This window comes from Phoca vitulina, unplaced genomic scaffold, assembly GCF_004348235.1.
Source record: "Phoca vitulina isolate PV1807 unplaced genomic scaffold, GSC_HSeal_1.0 scaffold2, whole genome shotgun sequence".
Classification (NCBI taxonomy): Eukaryota; Metazoa; Chordata; class Mammalia; order Carnivora; family Phocidae; genus Phoca; species Phoca vitulina.
In genome coordinates this window covers 69,946,771-69,969,579 of record NW_022589705.1, presented here as the reverse complement: position 1 = coordinate 69,969,579, position 22,809 = coordinate 69,946,771, and the positions used below count along the sequence as shown (strand labels likewise).

At 40.9% G+C, this 22,809-nt stretch overlaps 1 protein-coding gene across 3 annotated transcripts in view; it reads left to right on the top strand.

The window, feature by feature from the left end:
- Positions 1–635: 635 nt before the first annotated feature.
- Positions 636–22,809, top strand: part of NFYC (nuclear transcription factor Y subunit gamma) — a 66,347-nt gene continuing 44,173 nt past the window's right edge. Inside the window, exon 1 of one of the 3 annotated variants that reach the window (XM_032431724.1) lies at positions 636–831. The gene's annotated coding sequence lies outside the window, so the exon portion shown is untranslated. Of the gene's footprint in view, positions 832–16,459; positions 16,668–22,809 lie in introns of those variants that run through there. The other 2 variants (XM_032431741.1, XM_032431734.1) reach the window with 2 other exon arrangements.

Genomic DNA, 22,809 nt, shown 5'->3' with positions numbered 1-22,809 from the left:
TCAAGTTACTTAACCCTTTTGAGCATCAGTTTTATCTGTAACAGAAACACTAATGCCTCGGGACCAACTAGTTGTAGAGATTAAAGAGATAAGGTATGAAAGACACGTAATGCTCATGGGGTTTTCAATTGTCTTGATGGAAGTTTTAAACTGCATTCAAATGAGAAAAAGCAGTGTCTATGTCGACGTAAGGTTACACGCTAATAATTCTTGGGAGGTGCTGTTCTTTACTCCGGAGTATATAATTTTACAGTTTTGGTGTAAATCCCCTTTTATGGTACTGGTAACTATCTTCTTTAGGGGCGCACGTAATCTAGCAATCTCATGTCGTCCTTCGTCCCCCAGCTCTCTTTCCTCCCAAATTAAAAAAAAAACCCGAAAACCCAAAAAACGTATTTCTCAACATTCAAGTGCGCGCACCACATCAAAGGCCCACAAGCGTAGAACGCCCTGTGGAGGTCACCAGGCAACGCCTCCGGACCCTCTAGAAAGGGGTGGGGTCAGAAGGCTCTCTGATCTCATTCCTCCTCCCCAGGTCGTCGCCCCTTCTTAATTCTCGCGAGACTTCAAACAACTCAGCTTCTGCGCATTACAAGATACAGGGAATCAAGGCGCCAAGGGAGGGGGAGGGGGAGGGGGAGGGGGGGAGGGGGGGAGACGGTGCAAACGGCGTGGCCGCCATCTTGTTTGTGCCCCCGCTTTGCGCGCGCTCCGTTCTCCGTGACGCACGCTTCCCCCTCCCCTCCGCCGTGCCCAGGCCTCTGCATTGCCCGACTCCGCAGGAGCGCGGAGGCGGCTCCTGCTCTTCCCTGGACTCCTGAGCGGAGGCGTGTGAGTGTGCGGGAGCGTCTGTGGGAGGGAGGGTGAGAGGCGAGCGGCGGCGGCGGGGGGAGGGGCAGCGCTTCCCGCCTTCGGCGGAGACCTCACTTCCCTCTCGCGGCCGCCGCTGTAGTTCGGTCCGGCCTGCCCGCCGCCATGTTGTGTTCTCGCCGGGCCCGCCGCTGTCGCGCTCCTGGGGTCCGTGCGCCTCGTCGGCCCGGCCCGCGGGCTTTCTCCCATTGGCGGAAGGCGACTGCGGGGGGGCTCGCTCGTGATTGGTCGGTGGCGGGGAGGCCGCGGACCTGGCACCTTATTGGTCGCGCTGGCTCCGGCCTGGGGGGTGATGAAGGAATCGGAGGCTGCAGGGATGCGAGCCTCTGCGGCTTGGGGCAGCAGGGTGGTGACCCCCTTCGGTGCAGGCGTGGGGTGGAGGCTGGGGGCGAGCCTAGAGACCTTAAGGGGGAAGACAGGGTTATGGTCTGGCAGGTACTTCGAGGATAGCCTGTGCACGGTCCGGAGTGGGTGACACTTCTAACTCCAGAGGTATCCTCCATGGAACATGCGTGGCCTAGTATAAGGGCGTACAAGCCCCAAGGGTGCCAGGCTTGGAAACCCTGAAACCTGAGTTAGGGGCTGAGAGGATCTTCGAGAGCCAAGAGAGCTAGACTTGGAAGGTCTTTTTGTTTTGTTTTGTTTTTGCTTTTTATCCAGCATAGTTAACATACAGTGTTAACTTTAGTTTCAGGTGTACATGGTAGTGACTCAGCAATTCCATACATCACCTAGTGCTCATCCCGACAAGTGTATTCCTTAATCCCCGTCACCTATTTCAGCCATCGTCTGACCTGCCTCCCCTCTGATAACCATCAGTTTGTTTTCTATAGTTAAGATAGAGTTTAACACAGTTTGTGAGTGACCTCGATGTCCACGGATGCCAGGTCTGAGGGCATGGTATAGGAGGAAGGGCACCAGGGCGTTAGGGACCTATCTAAGCGATAGGATCAGATTGGGATTTTGCTGGAGAGTGCCAGCATTGAAACCGAGGTTTCAGTTACCAGATCTGGGATGTGATATCAGGGGAAAACGAACAGAACCAGCCTGAGAGAGGGATCCTATTGGACCAACGTGCCGGGTCCTAGAAACAATGCCAAGCCTAAGAGGCACAGCATTAAGTAGTGGCAGATCTATAGGAATGAGGAAGTGTGAAGCATTTGGGGGAACATATTCAGACTTGGGAATTATAGTAAGGGAGCAATTATAGATTATTGGGTCTCAGGACCATGCAGCTAATTTTGAGATGTATATGAAGTTTTCCTGCATTAGGAAGGATACATGTCAGGGCTGAGTTTCTAAAGCTACATTTGCTAGCAGGTATTAGATACTTGGCATTTATTTGTTGAATAGATATTGTCACGTTCCTCTTTAGTGGAAGAGAGCTTAACAGAGATCCTGGACCTGGCTTATTTGTTTTCTTTTATATATGCCTAAAAAGTACACCCATCCTCATGTGCACTTAATTTTTTTTTTTTTTTTTAATCAGCTTGGAAGGAGAATAAACTAGTGCATAGTTTCTTGCATCTTGTCATGAGTTACAGAACTTGTCAACACTTTCTGGTTTGTATTTCAGAAAACTTTTGTTCTAGTCAAGAGTTGTTAGAGTCAGCTTGAGGGTATTTTATCACTTTCCATTTTATTGTAATGAATTGTTCTACATTTGCTCTTCCCAAGGTTTGGGGATCATGGAAACACATTTGTGTTAAACCTCTGTGTTTCCTAACTTTTTTTTCCTTGTCTGTGTTATGTGGTCCTTTCTAGCTTTAGATAGTTGTTACACATCTGTTTTCATCGTTTCAATTTCAAGAAACTTCTCTGGTTTTCAAATTTGGTCAGCTTTATGTGAATGCAACAAAATTTTCAAGAGAGAAAAGGAAAGTAGTAGAGGAAGGGAATTGACATTTTGGGGCACATTTACTGTTAGGTAGGCATTATCATTCCCATATTGGAGATGAGAAAATTGAGGATCACAAAGGTTATGTAGCTTGTCCAGTGTCACTCAGTGGTTGAACTGGAATTCAAATCCAAGTTGTCTGATGCCAAAGCCTGTAGTTTTACTGCTATATCATGCTATCAGTATAAACCTGACTAGTCAAACTGTCAGATAGTGTTACATTTCAAAGTGGGTCATCTTTCTTTGATTGCTGGGTGTTAGGAGTGTATTGAGTGGGGAGAATATAATTAACAAGAATTTGTTGTACTGTTTCAAAGATTCAGACCACAGAATAGGAACCATATAGAATATAGGTTCTTCAACTAGGTATTTAAATCATAGCTCTTGTTTTCTACTGTGTGGAAAAAGATTTACAAAGTAAACTGTTGGGAGTTTTTATGAAGCCAGGTAGATAATAGGGAAAAACATGTACAGAAAGTTTAAGAATCTCATTCTTTAAAATCAGACTTAAGAAAATTGATGCCGTAGTCTCTCTCTATGCAAGTATTTAATGCCAAGGAATGAGGAACTACCAAGTGTATAAAGAACTCATTTGGGAGCTTTTTCAAATATCACTACTTCTTTAAGATGTTTGTCTCCAAACACTGGGACCTGTCCAGAAGCCTAGTGCCTTCTTCAAACTGTGGGATAGTGAATCTAGTATATGCTTATCTTAAATGATGTGTAAAATTGAAACTGGATACAAAAAATTATTTGCAGTTCTAGTATTTGCATGGAAATCTTTAAATAACTCCGGTTTCGAGGGGAGACCAGTGAATTGGAAGTCTGAGTTGCTTTGTGACTTAATACAATTAGGTGAAGGTCTCCTCCTTTTTATTTGCAATTACATTGCAGTGTGGAAGATAGAGTCAAAAGAATAAGGGGAAATAGGGCTTGCCATGCATTTTGTACATTGGTCATCTAACCTTTGTTTGACTCAGTCATTAAGTTAGCAGAATATGAGGAATGTTATGGCATCCATAGTTTAGTTTCTTTTTTAGTAAATCTAGACAAGGTTGCAAAAACAAGCGTACACATATTTGCTTTTTATTCAGCAAACGTTTCTTAAGTATCTGTTCTTCAACACCAGTGATCACCTTCATTCCTCTTAGCTCCTTACACCCATGGCCAGTTGCTGGGCCTTGTTATCATCTGGAATTGACCACCCTAGAAATCTTGAACTCCCAGGAGGTCTGAGTAGGTCTGAGTTTATGTTAAAAACTTGAGAACATCAACTTTGCCTTCTAAGTAGACTCATACTAATGTTTAGTGTTTAACAGACTGTGTCCATGTTTTGTTCTCTAAATCCTTGTAACAATTCTGTTATCTCATTTATGCGTACATATTTTCCATTTGGTCAAAATTGATTCATTATACTAGAAAAGATACAGGGTTTCTTATGCCCACTTAAAGAGAAGTAGAGGCAAAGTGAAATGCGGGTTGGTGCTAGTTGTCTTTTTGAGGCAATTTTGAAATTCACATCTCTTTTAGTTCAGAGATGCTGAACCACTAAAAATCTATGAATCAAGCTCAGGAATGATATTATAGTTACTACTTTTTATTGAGTGATTACATTGTACCAGCTAGGGTATAAATGTATTATGCATATTATTTGCTACGCTATGTGGTAGATCCGATCCTACTACCACCTGCATTTTTAGGTGTGAAGAAACTGAGGAGTTAAGTAATTTGCTCAAGGTCACATAAGGTGGCAGAGCCCAGATTCAAGCATAGGTCTATAGCTCTTTTTTTTTTTTTTTAATATTTTATTTATTTATTTGAGAGACAGAGCGTGAGAGAGAGAGCACAAGCAGGGAGAGCATCAGAGGGAGAGGGAGAAGCAGACTCCCTGCTGAGCAGGGAGCCGGTTGCGGGGCTTGATCCCAGGACCCTGAGACCATGACCTGAGCCGAAGGCAGACGCTTAACCAATGCAGCCACCCGGGCACCCCTATAACTCTTAATTCTTACAAAATTTGTGGAACCCTTACTCTTAAATACTGGGTTCTTTCTTTCTTGAGAGAGTGAATGCGTGAGGGGGGATAGGGGAGGGGAGAGGAGAGAGAATCTTTTTTTTTTTTTTAAGATTTTATTCATTTAGAGAGAGAGCATGGGGGGAGTAGAGGGAGAAGGAGAGAGAATCTCAAGCAGACTCCACACTGAGTGTAGAGCTGACATGAGGCTCAGTCCCATAACCCTGAGATCACAATCAGAGCCAACATCAAGAGTCAGATGCTCAAAGAGAGAGAAAGAATCTTAGGTAGACTCCACGCTCAGCATGGAGCCCAATATGAGGCTCAATCTCACCACCCTGAGATCATGTCTTGAATTGAAATCAAGAGTTGGACGTTAGACTGAGCCACCCAGGTGCCCCAAACACTGTTCTCTTGACACCCTAAAATATTAGGAGAAAAGAAAAATTCTTGCATCTTAGATCAGGAAGTGGCTTTTGATTTCTTTTAGGCAAGTGCTTTGTACTGAGGCCCTCAAGAGTGTGATGACCTTGACAAGGTCACTTGGCTATGCAAGGGGAAAGCCAGGTTTAACTCAGATTACTGGATTCCCAGTCCAGTGCTCATTCCACTGGGCAGCATTGCCTCTTCTGTGGAAACATTGACTTGATGATGGAGATGACTCTAAGGCACCTTTTGTCCTTTGACAAGTTCATAGGAGGGAGAATGGCAGAGGACATTATAAGGTCACAGACGGGGGCGCCTGGGTGGCTCAGATGGTTAAGTGTCTGCCTTCGGCTCAGGTCATGATCCCAGGGTCCTGGGATTGAGCCCCGCATCGGGTTCCCTGCTCAGCGGGAGGCCTGCTTCTCCCTCTTCCTCTCCTGCTCTCCCTGCTTGTGTTCCCTCTCTTGCTGTGTCTCTCTCTGTCAAATAAATAAAATCTTAAAAGAAAAAAAGGTCGCAGACGACCTTCTTGAGGTTCATTCCAACCTCAGGCATACAACCTAGGAGGAACATTCCTTAGCCAGCAAGTTGTTCTTTTCCATTCAGTTTCTTATGCTCAAAGCAGACTGATTGTGAGTTATCTGATGTCTTCCAGTCTCTCTTTTCATTTTGTTTATTCAGTTTTTCATGCATGTACTGTGACTAGTTAGGAAGGCTACAAGGTCATTTTAGTATTTTCCCAGAGACTAAAAGCACCTAACATAATTTAAGTAGATTAATTGTTGGAGGAAATGGATTTAAAATACTTTGGCCAAAAAGTGCTGTTGGGAGGGGGTAGTGTAGTTGCTGACGCTGGAGTCAGACCTGGGAAAGAATTCTTCTGCAATGCAGTTACCCTCTGTGTGAGCTGGGAGTCAGTTTCTCAACCTGTCTGAGCCTTAGTTTCTTCTTATGTGAAGTATTGGTGGTGACACCTATCTTATAGAGTAGTTAGGAAAAATGAATACAGTAGCATACAGTAGGTGCCTGTCACCAAGTGGACCTTAATAAATGAGAGGACACATCATTTTCTTTTTAGAACAGCATAAAATCTGTCCTTTCAGCCTGTTAGAGCTTCCCTAATAAGGAGGCCTTTTGTAATTATCTACTCTTTTATGTATGGTAAGATGTCTACATGGGGGAGCAACCACTTGGCATGAAAGAAATAACCTAATTTAGTTACGTTGTGGTTTAGGAGCTGGTTTACAATGGATCTATATTATTATTAGTCTGTATTTATGAATGTATGAAGTAGCAGGATTATTTCAGGGTTAGGTTGTCTCCTGATTGCTCTGTTAATCCTCAGGTCCTGAGTGGTAATGATTTTGATGAGATGAGAACTTTTCCGTATTTGCCAGATAGCGATAATTATTGAAATCAGAACAACCAGTTTTATCCTTCAATCCAGAAAGAGATTTGCATTATAGTCATTTAAAAAAAATTTCTAATTGTAGAAACTGTCAGTTGAAGTAGGACTGTCAGTTTGGTTTCTAGTCACCTGGGTAACATTTTCTTTGAAGTAAGCAGGAAGACAACATTGTGGAATGGTTCAGGAAAAAATCCCTCTGCCTGCAGAAATTTTTGCCAGGTTGCAAAATTTGCTGCACCCTTCCCACACTTCTCCATGTTGTAGCAGTGATGTACCTGATAACGGTGAGGCAACAGCTGTGCTCATTTTCAGCGTGGGAGTTGTATTTTCTATTTTGGTTTAAGTCTTTATTTGTTTGGGGGTGCCTGACTGGCTCAGTCGGTGGAGTGTGTGACTCTTGAACTTTGGGGTTGTGGGTTTGAGCCCCACGTTGAGTGTGGAGATTGCTTAAAAAGAAAATATTAAAAAAGAAAAAAAGTCCTTGTCTGCAGACAGATTACTTCTAAATTCAGTGTACTTTTATATAATGAGAGCTTTCTAATGGATAAACTTCAGGTGTAGTTTAGAGAGAGGGACTAGGCTAACCTATACATTTGAATGTTTCCAGTAGAATAGGTTTAACTCATAGGTTCAAATCTTCATGTCCAAGATATATAAAGTGTCTTATTTAGATGAATACTCTCCATTTAAAGCCAACAATATATTGTTAGATCAGATTCAAGAATCTTTTTTAATTTTTAATTTTTATTTTTTAAAGATTTTATTTATTTATTTGACAGAAATCACAAGCAGGGGGAGTGGTAGGCAGAGACAGAGAGAGAAGCAGGCTCTCCACAGAGCAGGGGGAGCCCGATGTGGGACTCGATCCCAGGACCCTGGGATCATGACCCGAGCCTAAGGCAGTCGCTTAACCAACTGAGCCACCCAGGTGCCCAAGAATTAATCTTAAATACATTCGTGGGTATGAGCTATAAATAGTGATCTTGAGCAGTGCTTCAATAAATGCTTCAGTGACTCATAGGAAATGATTTTGGAGTATAGAATATTTTGTATGATGTCATTGGCTTAAATCTATCAGAGTTACAGCAGTCCCACCCATTCTCCACAGTTTCGCTTTCTATGGTTTCAGTTACTGCGGTCAGCCGTGGTCCGGAAGCAGATGATCCTTCTTCTGATTATTGTCAGAAGATAGTAGTAGCCTAACGCCGCATCACAGTGCCCCTCACTTCATGTCCTTCCTCTCAGTTCATCTCATCACACAGGCCTTTTATCATCTCACATCATCACAAGAAGGGTGAGTGCAGAACAGTAAGAGATTTTGAGAGAGACACCACATTCACATAACAGTATATTATTATAATTGTTCTATTTTATTTTATTTTTAAGATTTTATTTATTTCACAGAGAGAGACACAGCGAGAGAGGGAACACAAGCGGGGGAGTGGGAGAGGGAGAAGCAGGCTTCCTGTGGAGCAGGGAGCCCAATGTGGGGCTCAATCCCAGGACCCTGGGATCATGACCTGAGCTGAAGGCAGACGCTTAATGACTGAGCCACTCGGGCGCCCCAATTGTTCTATTTTATTATTAATTATTGTTATTGATCTCTTTACTGTGCCTAATTTATAAATTAAACTTCCATCATAGATACGTACGTATTGGAAGAAACAGTGTATATAGGGTTCCATACTGCCTGCAGTTTCAGGCATCCACTGGGGGGGTGGGTGGTGGAATGTATCTCCTATAGATAGGGTGGGCCTACTGTACTGAAGGTTTCACAATTTCTGTTACTGTCAACCCTGCCGTCAGAAGCTGCACATTGTCCAGTGATCTATATGAAGTGAGATTTTTTGCCCGGAGTTAAGAAAACACATCCCCTCACTGGTGGCATGATCGTTCATATAAAAGAGGAAAGTGAAAGTACATGCAGTCTGCACAGTTGAACATCTTTGTCATTTTTAACTGTCTTAAAAATTATTACTGTATCCTGAAGGGTAAGTAGCTTAGAATTTGCTCATTATCAGCTGACAAAGTTGTGGCCTTTTAAAAAAGCAAAGCACACTCGGTTGGCGATAATTTGGGAGGCAGAGGATTGCTATTTATGGTGATATTTAATGTCATTTTCAGTAGGACTAAATTAAAAGGGAAATGCCATAATGTGTGTAAAACTCCAACCATTTTGGAAAGTGGTCAGAATAGAGTTGCCTCTAATCATCATTCCACTAAAATCTGTAAGGCAGCTTAGAGCAGCATTTCTTAAGCTGTTTCATTGAACATTAGTTCTTATACAATGTATTAAATGTCCTCTGGAGTTGGAAAAAGGATCCTTGACAGAATGATGTCTAAAGTGAAATGCATTTCTTTACTGCAGAATTAGTATTCAGAGTGTGTGTGTTGATGTCCTTATGACCCTTCAAGAGAGAGGATACATAATGCAGTGTTTCTTGAACTTATTTGGTTCTGGAACCCTGTTTGTGAGAACATCTAATAAGCATTTCATGTTATGACTAGTGTGTAGTGGGGCCCAGTTGAACAGTTCTGGTATAGAGAGTTTATGAGTAAAAAATGAATCTTTTTGTATATGACAGCTTGGCCAATAGTGGGAAAGGATTTGTCTGGGAACATACAACATATCTCCAAAATCACATAGACTCTTAGGGATGAATGTGATTTCAAAAGGTCATCTAACCCAGTTGCCAATATTAGCGATAATACTAGCAGTTACCATTTTTTTTTTTTTTAAGATTTTATTTATTTATTTGACAGAGAGAGAGATAGCGAGAGCAGGAACACAAGCAAGGAGAGTGGGAGAGCGAGAAGCAGGCCTCCTGCCGAGCAGGGAGCCCGATGCGGGACTCGATCCCAGGACCCTGGGATCATGACCTGAGCCGAAGGCAGATGCTTAACGAATGAGCCACCCAGGCGCCCTAGCAGTTACCATTTTTTAGAGCACTTGCCGTTTATCAGTCACAGTGTTGTTATTCTACAGGTATTATTAACCACTGGTCTTAATGATTTTTTATCTTCTTAATATTTCCCATTCATCTGTTCAACATCTGCACTACCACATTTTCCAGTAACTAGATGATGCAAGGTCTTGTTTTCCCTGCTATCTGTCTGGAGCTGTCATGCTCCCACCCTGTCTACTTCTCCATACTATACCCCAAATGATCTTTTAAAAGGGTAATTCTGATTGTGCCAGTCCCATGCATAAAGCTCTTCAGTGGCTCACTGTTGTCTTCAGAATAAAGTTCTAGTATCTTAGTCTTGTCCAGGCCTGTTCACTTTTCTAGGTTAACTTCTAGCCTCTTGTCACTGGGCTGCTGCCATATCAAACTATAGCCATTCCAGGAATGTAATGCTTTCTGTCAGCTCCAGGACTTTGCACATGCAGTTTGCTTGTCTGTCTCAGTAGGTTCCTATTCTTCTTACAATTTTAAATCCCCCAAGGAGTTGTCTCTGACCAGCCTGAAATTTATTTATTTATTTATTTATTTAAAAAGATTTTATTTATTTATTTATTTGAGAGAGAGAGAGAGAAACAGCATGAGAGGGGATAGGGTCAGAGGGAGAAGCAGGCTCCCCGCTGAGCCGGGAGCCCGATGTGGGACTCGATCCCAGGACTCCGGGATCATGACCCGAGCCGAAGGCAGTTGCCTAACCAACTGAGCCACCCAGGCGCCCTCAGCCTGAAATTTAGTTAGGCCCTGGGTTAGGGGATCTACTTATGTCTTGTACTATGCATTTGCTCCTGTTGGAACTCTTAACACACAACACTATGATTGCCTGTTTTAATTTTCTTTTTTGTTATAAAAGACTTTAGTCTCCTTGAGGACAGGACTGTGTATTGTTTAGGATCCCCAGATCTTAGCATAACACCTAGCACAATACCTACACATAAGTATTTATTGAATGAATGAAAGTATCCCTAATCCTTACAGCCTTGCAAGATGGTTTATAGTTTAGGAGATTGGCCTCAGTGGAGTTAAGTAACTAGTTTGAGGTTACTCAGCTAAAAAGAGGTGAGGAGGGATTAGAATCTAAATCTGTCTAGCTGCAAAGACTGGGCTTTTTTTCCCTCTGCTTCTCCACATGGCTGCTCTTTTTCATCTTGTCTTCACATATTCCTGTCAAGTGTTCAAACAGCCTGTGCTAACAACCCCATCCATAGCTTCTGAGGCAGCTTGTGCCATCTTTGGACAGCTCTGAGAGAACAGAATAGTTTTCTAGAACAGTTTTCCACCCATTGGTTTTAATTTATGCTTTGGAGAATATAATTTATTTTTTAAAAACAAGTAATTCAGAATTTATGATCCACTTAAGGTCTCATTTATTGGTTCACTTCATTAGTTTATTGAGCAGCCATTTACTGGGCATCAGGAAGCGCTGTGTTCCTTATTCTAATGATACTGTCATTGCTCAAAATATTTCTGGGACTTCTTTGGAAATTATCTTCAGAACTTCTGTCAGATTCTTTTGAAAATGTGTTGATAAATTTTTTTAAACCTTGAAGGTGCATTTGGTTTGGGAAATAACTGATAGTTGTTCACGACCAAGTCAGGTGAAAGATACGGGTCAGGAGGAACAATCTGGCAGCCCTTAATTTTCTTTGATCTGCTTATAATTAAAAAATTCGAACCAAAATTGAAAATGGAAAGATTTAACATTAAAACAATCTGGCTTTCATGGTTTTTTTGTTTTGTTTTGTTTTTTGTTTTTTAACCAGACAAAATGATACTATTTATGAAGCCATTGCAGTGGTTCTGGAAGGGATAATGAGGGTACAAGGAATGGGCATAATGATGTTCTCTGTGATGCTGTTTACAATATTTTAAAATTGAAGACATTGAAGGATTAATATCTAAAATATATGAAGACCTTATACATTTCAGTACCCAAAAAAAATCCAGTTAAAAAATGGGCAGAGGACTTGAAAAGACATTTTTCCAAAGAAGACATACAGATGGCCAACAGACACATGAAAAGGTGATCAACATCACTAATCATCAGGAAAATGCAAATCAAAACTGCAATGATACATCACCTTACATCTGTCAGAAAATTAAAAAGACAAGAAATAAGCTTGGCAAAGATGTGGAGAAAAAGGAACCTTTGTGTGCTGTTGGTGGGAATGTAAATTGGTACAGCCACTGTGGAAAACAGTATGGAGATTCCTCAAAAAATTAAAAATAGAAATACCATATGATCCAGTAATTCTACTACTGGGCATCTACCCAAAGAAAATGAAAACACTGATTCAAAAAGATATATGTACCCCTATGTTCATTGTAGCCTTGGCATTATTTACAATAGCCAAGATGTGGAAGCAACCTAAATGTCCATCAATAGATGAGTGGGTAGGAAGATGTGGTGCGTGCACACACACACACACACACACACAGTGGAATATTACATAGCCATATAAAAGAATGAGATTATGCCATTTGTGACAACATGGATGGACCTAGAGAATATTATGCTAAATGAAGTAAGTCTAACTGAGAAAGACAGATACTATATGATTTTAGTCATATGTGGAATCTAAAAAACAAAACAAATGAACAACAAAACATAATCAGACCTATAAATACAGAGAACATACTGATGGTTGCCAAGGAGGGCATGGAATAGCTGAAATGGAGTGGGAGATACAGGCTTCCAGTTATGGAATGAATAAACCACAGAAATGAAAGGCACAGCATAGGGAATATAGTCAATGATACTGGAGTAGTGTTGTATGGTGACAGATGGTAGCTAAACTTGTGGTGAGCATAACATAGAGAAGTTGAATCACTGTGTTATACACCTGAAACTAGTGTAATATTGTGAAAACTACTCAAAAAATTCAAAAGGTAAAAAAAAAATTGGAAACACAAGTTATTAATATAAAACTGATTGAAAATTATGGTACATCCATTCAATGGACTATAACCCAATTATAAATGATATAGATACATATTTGATATGGAAAGTTAACATTTTTTAAGTGCAAAAGATTACAAAACAGTTTGTATAGTGTTATCTAATACTGGGAGACTAACTCAGCCTTGTTTCTCATTTACATAAGCAAAATACAGTGTTTGATTTTGAGTGGTTGCATTAAAGGAATTCATAAAAAAATACCCCATTCCCTTAACCTATCACAACATCAGTACAAAACTGGTATATATATCTCTCATCAGCTTAGTATGTAAGAAGTCATACAATGTATTTAATATTCAAATGAATATGGCTTTGTGTTCACATCACAACATATGAAAAGTTCATTTTTTTAAAGAGGTTCTCTGATATTTCTTGGGGCTTCCGGGTTTACTTACTTCACTAAGTCCAAAGAAATCAGGGGTACCATCAGTAAAATGTTTGTTCAGGGCACTGAAGAGCCCAATATCTTTGCTGCTAGTTATGCTTCTGATGTGATACAGTATAACCTCCCAAGATTAGGTTAGCTGGGGGACTGAGCAAGACCTTGTACTTGACAAGAATTGTCATGGTGGTTAGGGCCAACTTCTGCCATAACACTGGTCCTTCAGTCATTCCTCAAGATGGCAGATCAGGAGCTGTTCTAGCATCACCTTTTTGTGTTCAGGATCTGGCTTTTGCTTCTTTGATTGGTTTTGAAGCTCTTGCTGCAGTGGACTAGTGTTCCTCCATGGCATTTGTCAGTTGGAGCTGAACAATGGCTGCCCCTTTAGATGGGACATGCACTCTCCAGTTTTCCTCAATCCCCACTACTCCTTGTTACTTCGTTGACACTATGGCTAAGGTTGTGTTTGAGATATACCTCTGTACTGAACACTGGGGATATATGTGGATATAAACAAAACACAGCCGCTGTCTTCAGGAAGCCCTCCTCTGGTAATAGAGACATGGTTGAAAGTAATTATAATGTATGATAAGTGCTATAGTCAAGTGTATATTTAGATATTGAGTACCTACCACATGCTAGGTATTAATGCTGAGTGCTTTACCTTGTCATTTAAGCCTCAATTTTCCCATGGGTTGGTGTTATTTTCTTCCATTTTATACATGAAGTGAGCTCAGAGATGGTTAAGTAACTTGGCCAGGGTCATAGAATTTTCTGACCAAGAGCATCAGTTCCCACTGTGCCTACTTTGAGAGTATTTAAGCTTGAACCACTTAATCAGAGGCCTTAGATTTGCCTCATAGTGATCTGGGTGTTTTTTAAGGCAGACGACGCAGTTGTCTGGTTTGGAGGGCTGCTGAGATCCAGGACCAGGGAAGAATGTGAGTTGGAATCCCAGAGATCCCATGAGGCTCTTAGTCCACAGTAACAACAGGCTAGAGAGGAGAAAGCAATAGTAAGTGAATGGGTCAGGCTGCCAGATGGAAATTCTAGGATAACTTCAGTTCTCTTCCCACTTGTAGCTTGAATTATAGTAAGGTGGCTGTTGATGAGAAATAGGGGTTGAGGGGCACCTGGGTGGCACAGTTGGTTAAGTGTCTGATTCTTGGTTTCAGCTCAGGTCGTGTCCTCAGGGTTGTGAGATAGAGCCCCAAGTAGGGCTCCGTGCTCAGTGCAGAGTCTGCTTAAGTTTCTCTCTCCCTGTCCTCCTCCCCCATGCTGTCTCCCTCTCTCTCTCAAATAAATAAATCTTTAAAAAAGGAAAAGAGATAGGGGTTGAAGTGTTTTTCTTGCAAACTTTCCAAGAACTAGTAAAAACTACGCCAAAGACCTTCACAGAGTATTAAGGGACATGTTTGGTTTAATCGGGTACATCAAACACAGAGTCAAGGATGGGCATTTGGGACAAGAACGAAATTTCAGCCTGGATTGGTGGTGAAAGGCATGGGGAAGATTTTTTGTAGCAGCTGGTAGTCCTCCCACACTGCCTTTTATGGCTCAGGAGTTGCTTTCTGCAGGGTTGCAGGGTATGCTGGAGATAGAAGAGAGACAGTCCCTTCTAGTAGCTTTAGGGCTTTAAGGAAAGGGTGCTATTTTGTCACATACTTAGCTAGGTCTCCAACCAAGAGATCAAGCTCAACATCAGTCAGATTTCTGATTTTTAAATTAATGAAGTTGGGTGTAATAGTTTATGCTACCTCTACATATATGTGACCCCTAAGAATTTCCTTGGCTGTGCCCTGAGGTGCCCCATGTCTCGGTATCAGCATTGTGGTACAATAGAAAGAATAGCACCCTAGGTGGGACCTGAGTTTGCATCCTCAGTGTATGGTTAGGAGCCACTTGTCAAACTTCTCCTTCACTCTTTCTCACATATAAAAGCGGATAGTGAGGATTAGAGGGGGAAAGTCTGTAACATACCTAGCATAGAACCTGGCACTAATCATGATGAAATTAATTCATTTCAATGTGAGAAATGAGTAGAATGTGTATAGAGAAGTTAGTATGGCAAAGCGATTAGAAGGACCACCTTGCTTCTGTTTCAGGGCGCTACCAAATCCCTGCATATGCCCATGATGACTTTGCATGTAAGGTCAGCCGAGGTATTTCTAGAGAAGGTCTCCTTCCCCTGGCAAAACAGTTGTGTTGTTTAGTCCTGGAATACTTGGTTTCAAGGGAGGAAGCAGATCTAAGGAGACTGTTAAAGGCCTTTGGTAATAGTACGATGTTTCTATTTGAATATTTTGTAAAAAGAAAAGAAAAAAGACATGTTAATTCATTTTCACCATATTAGGAGGCTCCTCTTTAAAACCTCAACAGTTGGGCCCAAAATCCATAAGCAAATCTTTGACCACCGCGGTAAACTTCAGCACCCCAGAATGTCTTCAGTAACTGCAGTACTTGCACTGTCTATCCTGAGATCATCCCTGTTACTTGTTCTTGAAAATGTGGTAAAAAGTTTATTGTCTGTGATATCAACACTGTAATATTAAAAGCTAATCATTTTTTATGACCATCCTAAATAATAAATCCATCAAACTGTAATGAGCTTTAAACAATAGTCAATTGGTGTTCTATCTCTGCCAGTCCCCCCCCCCCCCCTTTATCATTGTATTTCCCTCTCGGGTTCCTGGTAGACCTTTTGGAAATGCCACCATCTCTGTCACTACCTTCTTATATTACTCCAGAATTTTCCTATTTAGATTAGTTTGTGTTTCAAACTAGTACTAATAATGTGCTTTCAAAATTACCAGGGACATAATGACAGATGCCTTTTTAGAAATCCTACAAGCTGTTGTATGGCCATTGTTATCACTCTTTGTTACTGGAAAGAGGTCACATTTTCTTTGGAGCTGTTGGATGAGCCCACCCTGTTTGCTTTTTCTTCTGTTAATGCTCAAGAGAAAACTGGATAGTTAAGTCACAACTTTCCGATCTTAGGCACATTGCTTCTCTGGTTTACTGCCATAGGATACTGTAGCAATATCTTACAGACATCTTTGATGGCCAATCAGAAGCAGTTAAATTACCTTAAATTTTTTAAGTGGAACTCTGACAGCCAATAAGAAATCCTTTGGGTGGGAACTGTAACAACCCTTTCGTGTGATTTTAAGAACATTGTAAATTTGCAGTTTCCTCTGTTTTGGAAACACAAGAGGCCCTAGTGCATCTGCTGTGTGTATTTGCCAGGCATTTCCAAGCCTTAAGTTCCCTGTAGTTTGAAGTCTGAATCTGACCCCTGTTCTGCTTCTCAAGGTAACTTTAAAACAGGAAGTGTACAAAGGAGGTAACTGATGACGTGAACAGCCAATCATGGCTTTGTGTTCTTAGCTGATAAAGCGGCTCAGCCAATGGGACCACTCTGGAGGCAAGGTTTGGTGTCAAATAGCATGCTAGATTGAATGCCTTTGACTGTTAAAGTGGAAGGAGGCTGCAGGGCTTCATTGGAGCCTCGGAGTTTTTCACTGAGGCAGGGGTCAGCTGAAAGACAAAGAAAAATGGCGAATAGTTTGCTGGGGGGTGGGGGGACAGCTGTTCGGGTTTTCACTGGAGTGGACATTCCAGACTCAGGTTTCTGCATCTCCTGCTGCCTTTTGTTTCCTCCGTCCTTTTGGGGGGGAGGGCTAGGAGTGACTTAAATTCTCCCTGTCCGAGGAGATATAAATAACTACATGTAAAATTAATGCAGTTCCCGGTAAGTTTAATTCTTTGTTTTGTGTTAAAATGGTAGAAACTGTTTAGCTTCAGAGAGTGTAGACAAGTTGCACTGTTTCAGAAAATGGCCACTTTACATTCCATGCATACCTTTTGGTGCACCTAGAATACCTTGGCTCTGTTTAGATTTTGCATGCCCTTCACCTAGGATTTCTTTTCCTAGCTGAGTATTGACAAGATCAGGTACATGAAGAAAGGCTAATCATTTTTCAGGGACACACAGAAGCAAAGCACTTTCTCTTTGCATTGGGTAAACTTAACTGTTTTCCAAATAATTTTCCTTTGTTCAAGTGCACTGAAGCTTTCCTACAGAATAAGCTGAGTTGTTGTAAGACTTTTTCTGTTTCCATGCACTTTGTTGACATCTGTGTTTTCAGAGGTGGAAGCAACACCATTGCTGTTCTAAATTTGTGTGAAAATACGGTTTGCACGGATGCAGGTTCTAATGGTGAAGGCCCACATGCCTATGTGAAATTCTCCCGTAACTTTCTTGATTTACCTGTCTGCTTCTATTCTAATACGTACCAGTAATTAAGTAACAGTCTTTGTTTTAAAATACACATTCTAGTTTAGAATGTTGGTGAGAAACATACTTTTCCACTATATTGGCAGTGAAAAGAGCAAATCTTTTTCTACCAGTTTAACACATTTTGTCAGGCATTGGTTTAGTTCTTTTAAAAATGTGAGCAAAGTGCTTTTCATTTTTCTGTATGAAATATTTTGAATCCTAATTTACCTGCATTTTGTGAATAGGAAAGTTAAGAGTACAGGCACCCTATCTTTTGCCCTTGATAATTTTTTCCCCTCTTTTAGGGATACAAAGCTAATGCTGGTTGCTAATCAGTAACCAGCCAGGTTTTGTGAATAGTGAACTCTTATGTCCCATGTACTAACATCTATAATACACTTGATTTTAAAAAGCAATTCTTTGTTTTCTTCTTATTTGAAAATATGGAATGAAGGTCATTGGAACATTTCTGCAGCAGACTCAGCGTGGAGCAGTGAGCCAGCAGTACTCAGTCTCTGGGTAGGGAAAAGGAGCAGGCCCTAGTAGAGGAGAAGTTTGGAGGGTGTTGATTGCCTTCCCCTGGCTTCCCCTCGTATAAAGGATTTACCAGAGAGGATCCATGGGGGTTTAGATTTGGGGCTCTTCAAATGAGTGGTGTAGCAGTCAAAGTTCTCGATGCAGGCCTCTGTCGTTGCTCGCAAAAGTGACCTTGAAAAACTGCCGAGGAGTTGAAAGATGGAAGGACAAAGTTTGTTTATACAGATTTAGACTGAAAAGCTCTATTTAAGATGAAAAGAGACTGTATTTCTGATGTTCAAGTCGAGTGGTTAGTAGGAATATGTTACAGATTCAGATTAGGAGTTTTCAAGCAGTAAGACAATAGGGCTGCATTCATTCTCTCTCCCACTCTTCTCTGTTCCTTCCCCCAGCAAAAAAATTCTAAATCCTTTTGGTATGATAGTTGAGTGAACTGCCTAACAGATTCAGAATTCCTTGCACGCTACCTTGTCTTCTGTGTAATCTAGAGGGTTCTTAGTGAAGAATGGCATTTCAAGAGTTCAAAGCAGTTATGTTTGTAAAACTTCTTTGAGGGAATTGGAATGCTTATGGTAAGAAAACTGTCATTCTGGGAAGTTAAATCATAAGAGAAAGGAGTATGTGTTAAGGATTACACTTTAACAGATAATTTAAATTTATTTTTTATAAGTCATTGATTTATATGTTATCAGTTGCTCCAGGTTTTATGTACGATTTAAAAAACAGATGTAGATACCGAATGACTTTTAGCCTGGGAGAATGCCTGGAGCAGGGAAGGCAGAAAGGTAAGTGGGGCACAGTATGAGGCCTTGATTAGAACTCTCTGAGAACTTTGTGGATTTCGCTTCTTGGAAAGATCTCTAGCCATTGCCTCTAGCTTGGGTTCTTAACCTTTTCAGAGTCATGGACTCTGAGAATCTGACCCACTACCTGGAAAAATGCACATAGGCATGCCTATGCAGAACCCCTGGTGACTAAGATATCTTCCAGTATATGCCGAATGGTGTTTATATGATCTCCTTATTTAACACATTAGCCAGATAAATGTTTTCCAGAAAAATGAAGAAAACTCTGCTTCCATAAGGAGCATAGGACCTTCCACAGCTAACTAGAACTTAGACTAGGGGTGGGTGTGTGTGGGTGGGGATGACTTAGATGGGGTCTTAGATTTGGGCATTTATTTATACTCTGATTACAGTATTTGAGGCAGCATGGTGTGGTAGCAAAAGCAGGCCATTTAAAGTCAGGAGACCTGTGTTCAGGTTCCATTCAGCTATCATCAGCTTTGTGAGCTTGGGCAAGTCAGCCATTTAGTGTCAGCTTCCTCACATGTAAAAATGGGACCTAAAAATAGCACCTTCCTATTTAGTGGTGAGTCTTAAATGAGATCATGTAGTCAAAGTGCTTTGCAAATTGTGAATTGCTACATAAATATTAGTTGCTATTAATCCAGAGTATTGGGGGGTAGGGGTTAAATATGAAGATAGGTGGGGCATCAAAGAAAAGAAATGCCAGTATTTTAATATGTTTACCAAGGAGTTTCCTTAAACCCGACACATCTCTTTTTAAACATGGTTCCACATGCCTTCACATGCATATTCTCGTTTGTGCTGACATGACCCTACGTAATTCATTTGTTGAGACCATCAAACCTTCCCTTACCAGGATGCCTATGATGAAAGAATTTTAACCCCTTTGTCAAAAATTAAGAGTATCTAAGAATAAGATGAAATGGGAATGCTGAGTTTTTAAAAACCCTTACTAGATTTAGGAGCCTCTTAGAATAAAAACTGGGAACCAGTTCTGATTGGGTACTGAGATTTGTGTTATAATGCAGGTAAGTTCTAATAGTTGCAGATGTTTACTAAGCAGAGGTTCATTTTTAGTTTGTGCAACAAATATTTATAAAGTAAACTGGAGCCATTTTTTTGTTTGCTTTGTGGTCATATTTTTTTGGTCAGTTTTCAAACTTGGGAGGTAGTTACAGCTTGCAGAGTAGTGGTAAGCAAGTAAATGTTGGGATAAAGAAAAAAATAATTGGTTGCATCAAAATATAAACACTAGCATGAATGCCACATAGCTGATGCATATTGTGAGATACATTTCCAAGATCAATGGTGGAAACCCATGGGGATTTCTTACCCATTTTACATGCCTGGTGTCATCTATTTTTAGGACTTTTTTTTCTTCCCTTGGGGTGGGGGTGGATATTTTGTGATCTATTTGATTTCCTGTCCTATTAAGTCACTTCCTATCAGGCGTGGTCAGTCAGCATTGATGTCTGTCTCCTTTCTATGCATTGAAGGAATCATTCACACAGAATAAGATTTGGCAAAATTGGAATTGGCCTCTCCACATAAAAGTCCGCTTCCTGGGATGTGTATGTTTGAAAACAGCAGTCATGGTCACTGTGAGCTTTTTGTTCCTAAAACAAGATGAGGTCTCCTTTTAGAGAAGGTATATACTTTCATGGAGGCTTCAGTAACCCCAAAAGTATTCTTAAAGCTAATCATTTATACATGGTCTTCACGAATGGAGTTATTTTTGTCTATTCCGGCCCCAATAATATATGCATACAGAGCTATTACACTCTTAAGTTCAGCTGATGGAAATCATCTAGGGATCTAGTCTACTTCCCTTCTTGTAAAGTGGGGAAGTTGAGGCCCAGAAAGGTTAGGTGCCCCAATCTTTCAGCTTTTTTTTTTTTTTTTTTTAAAGATTTTATTTATTTATTTGAGAGAGAGAGAACACATGAGAGGGGATAGGGTCAGAGGACGAAGCAGGCTCCCTGCCGAGCAGGGAGCCCGATGCGGGACTCGATCCCGGGACTCCAGGATCATGACCTGAGCCGAAGGCAGTCGCTTAACCAACTGAGCCACCCAGGCGCCCAATCTTTCAGCTTTTTAATGGCTGGCCTATGCAAGTTCAGAGATTCATCTCCTACTTAGTTCATTCCAGGTTTCTTTTATTCCTCTAGGTGGTTTTTACTTTTTATTTTTCATATTTCTCTTCCTTTTGGTACATCCATACAGGTTTGCTATTTGAACACAGAAGGAACAGAAAATGGGCCATGGAAGTGGTTCAGAAGTCTCCATGTGGAGTCTGTTGGTTAGAAAGTCTGCTGCAGCAGACTTACAGTCCCTTTTGGGATCTGAAGATTTCTTGCCTCAGCCAACTGGCTTATTCAGAAAGCAGAGAATCAGCTAGGAAGTTAATGGTGCCCACGTGGCTGAGGTGTCCCAGAGAGCTGGGTTACTTTTATATATTACAAGGAAGTAAACTAAGGTATACAAACACAACACCTGCATGCCAGTTGGGGTTTTGTTTTGTTTTGTTTTTTGGTGGTGGTGGTTGTTAATACACCTCAAGAGCAAGCTAACTCCCAAACAAGTTCGGGCTTTGTTCTTCAAGTGAGTCCTTAAGCCAACTGGTATTTCATAAACAAAGATCCCAGGATCATTTTAAGCATTTGACAAGACTGAAATAGAAATCATTGTCTATATACTCCCTAAATAATATTTTAACTATGTTGACTTTAATCTTTACCACCAACAAAGTAGTTGTGTTTCTGCACGTGTGTGTTTGGTTTTGTTCTCATTTGCATATTCTCTGATAGACCATAAACTACTGGAACCTTTTAAAGTTTTTTTTTTTGTAGTTGGATTTCTTTTTACCACCTTCATATATTTGAACTAAAGTTACAATTTACTGAAAGAGTGAGAGCTTGAATGATAAGCATCTTATGTGATGTGTAGGTGCTGAGGTGTACTGTGTCTGAAAAGTAGAGTAGACATAGCTGGATAGTATCTTCCTTGCGTCTGCATCTCCCAGAAGCTTCGTATTCTTTTTAACCTCTTCTCTCTGCTGTCTCATCAGTATTGGGCCCAGACCTTTAAAACTTGGTCCGATTCTGTCTGTATTGTCACCCTTATCTTCCCGTCTCTCCCCTCAGTATTGCAAAGCCACACCTCACTGTTCAATACATGACCAAAAGTTTTCCTCTGTTGAGAATGTTTACTATAAATTAAGTTACAGCGCTACACTCTGTAGTGAAAAAGGGCAGTTGAAGGATAAGAAATGAAGGTAAATTCCAGTGTAAAGGCAGAACTAAAGAAAAAAAGCCATGTAGTAAATGTTTAACTTTAAAGTGGCATAACATAGCTTGTGACCTTGTGTTCCTTAGTTCAAAGGAAGAAAAAGAGACAAACCACAGCAAACAGCAGTGCTGATTCACTTGGTTACCTTTTTTCTTGGAAGTACTATCATTTGGTCTGCATCATTTCATTTACATAGAAAACTAAAGCAAGACCTGCTTGATTGGAAATACCCAGATAAAATGAATTTTTCCTTTATCTTCCTAAGCTGTATAGTTCTTACCTAGGAGAAAATACTGAAGGTGGATGCTTTACATTTCCTTTCATTAATTCACCACACATACGCATGTCTTACGTGTGGAGACTTCAAAAATGTGTACAAATAAAATTTTACTCCAGGATCTAACAGGGGAGACAGAGGATGTATATCAAGTATGTGAAACTGATATGGAAAGTACAACCAAAGGACACAGAATTCAGAGGAAGGGAGATCTTTACTTTTGACTTAGGAATGAAGGAAGGCAGTGTAGCTGGGCGTTAGACTCAGGGAGGTAGGGACAAGGGCACTTTAGGCACGGGGAAAGGAGGAGCAAGGTCATGATTCAAAAAGTGCAGTATGTGCTGAAGAGAGCAGTAAATGGCCCAGTCTGCTTAGAGCATATAAGGAGACGAGTTAGGGACAGGAGGGAGTGCAAAAACAAAGAAGTCTGGAGAAGTAAGTTGGGGTCAGCTGTGACTGTCAGGTTAAGAAATTTGAACTGTCTCTGTTGACATTGGTGAACTGTTGAATGTTGAAGATTTTGGGTAATAGGTTGATGTGGCATTATCAGAGATGTGCTTTTATAAGATTTAGTAGCATCATTCTGTAGAGATAAGCAGAATTTGAGTAGAAGACACCAGAAACAGTGAACAATGCAGTGAGTTCACATACTAGGTTCACAACCCTTAATTGTTATGAGGGTGAAAAGGAAGAGCAATGCAAA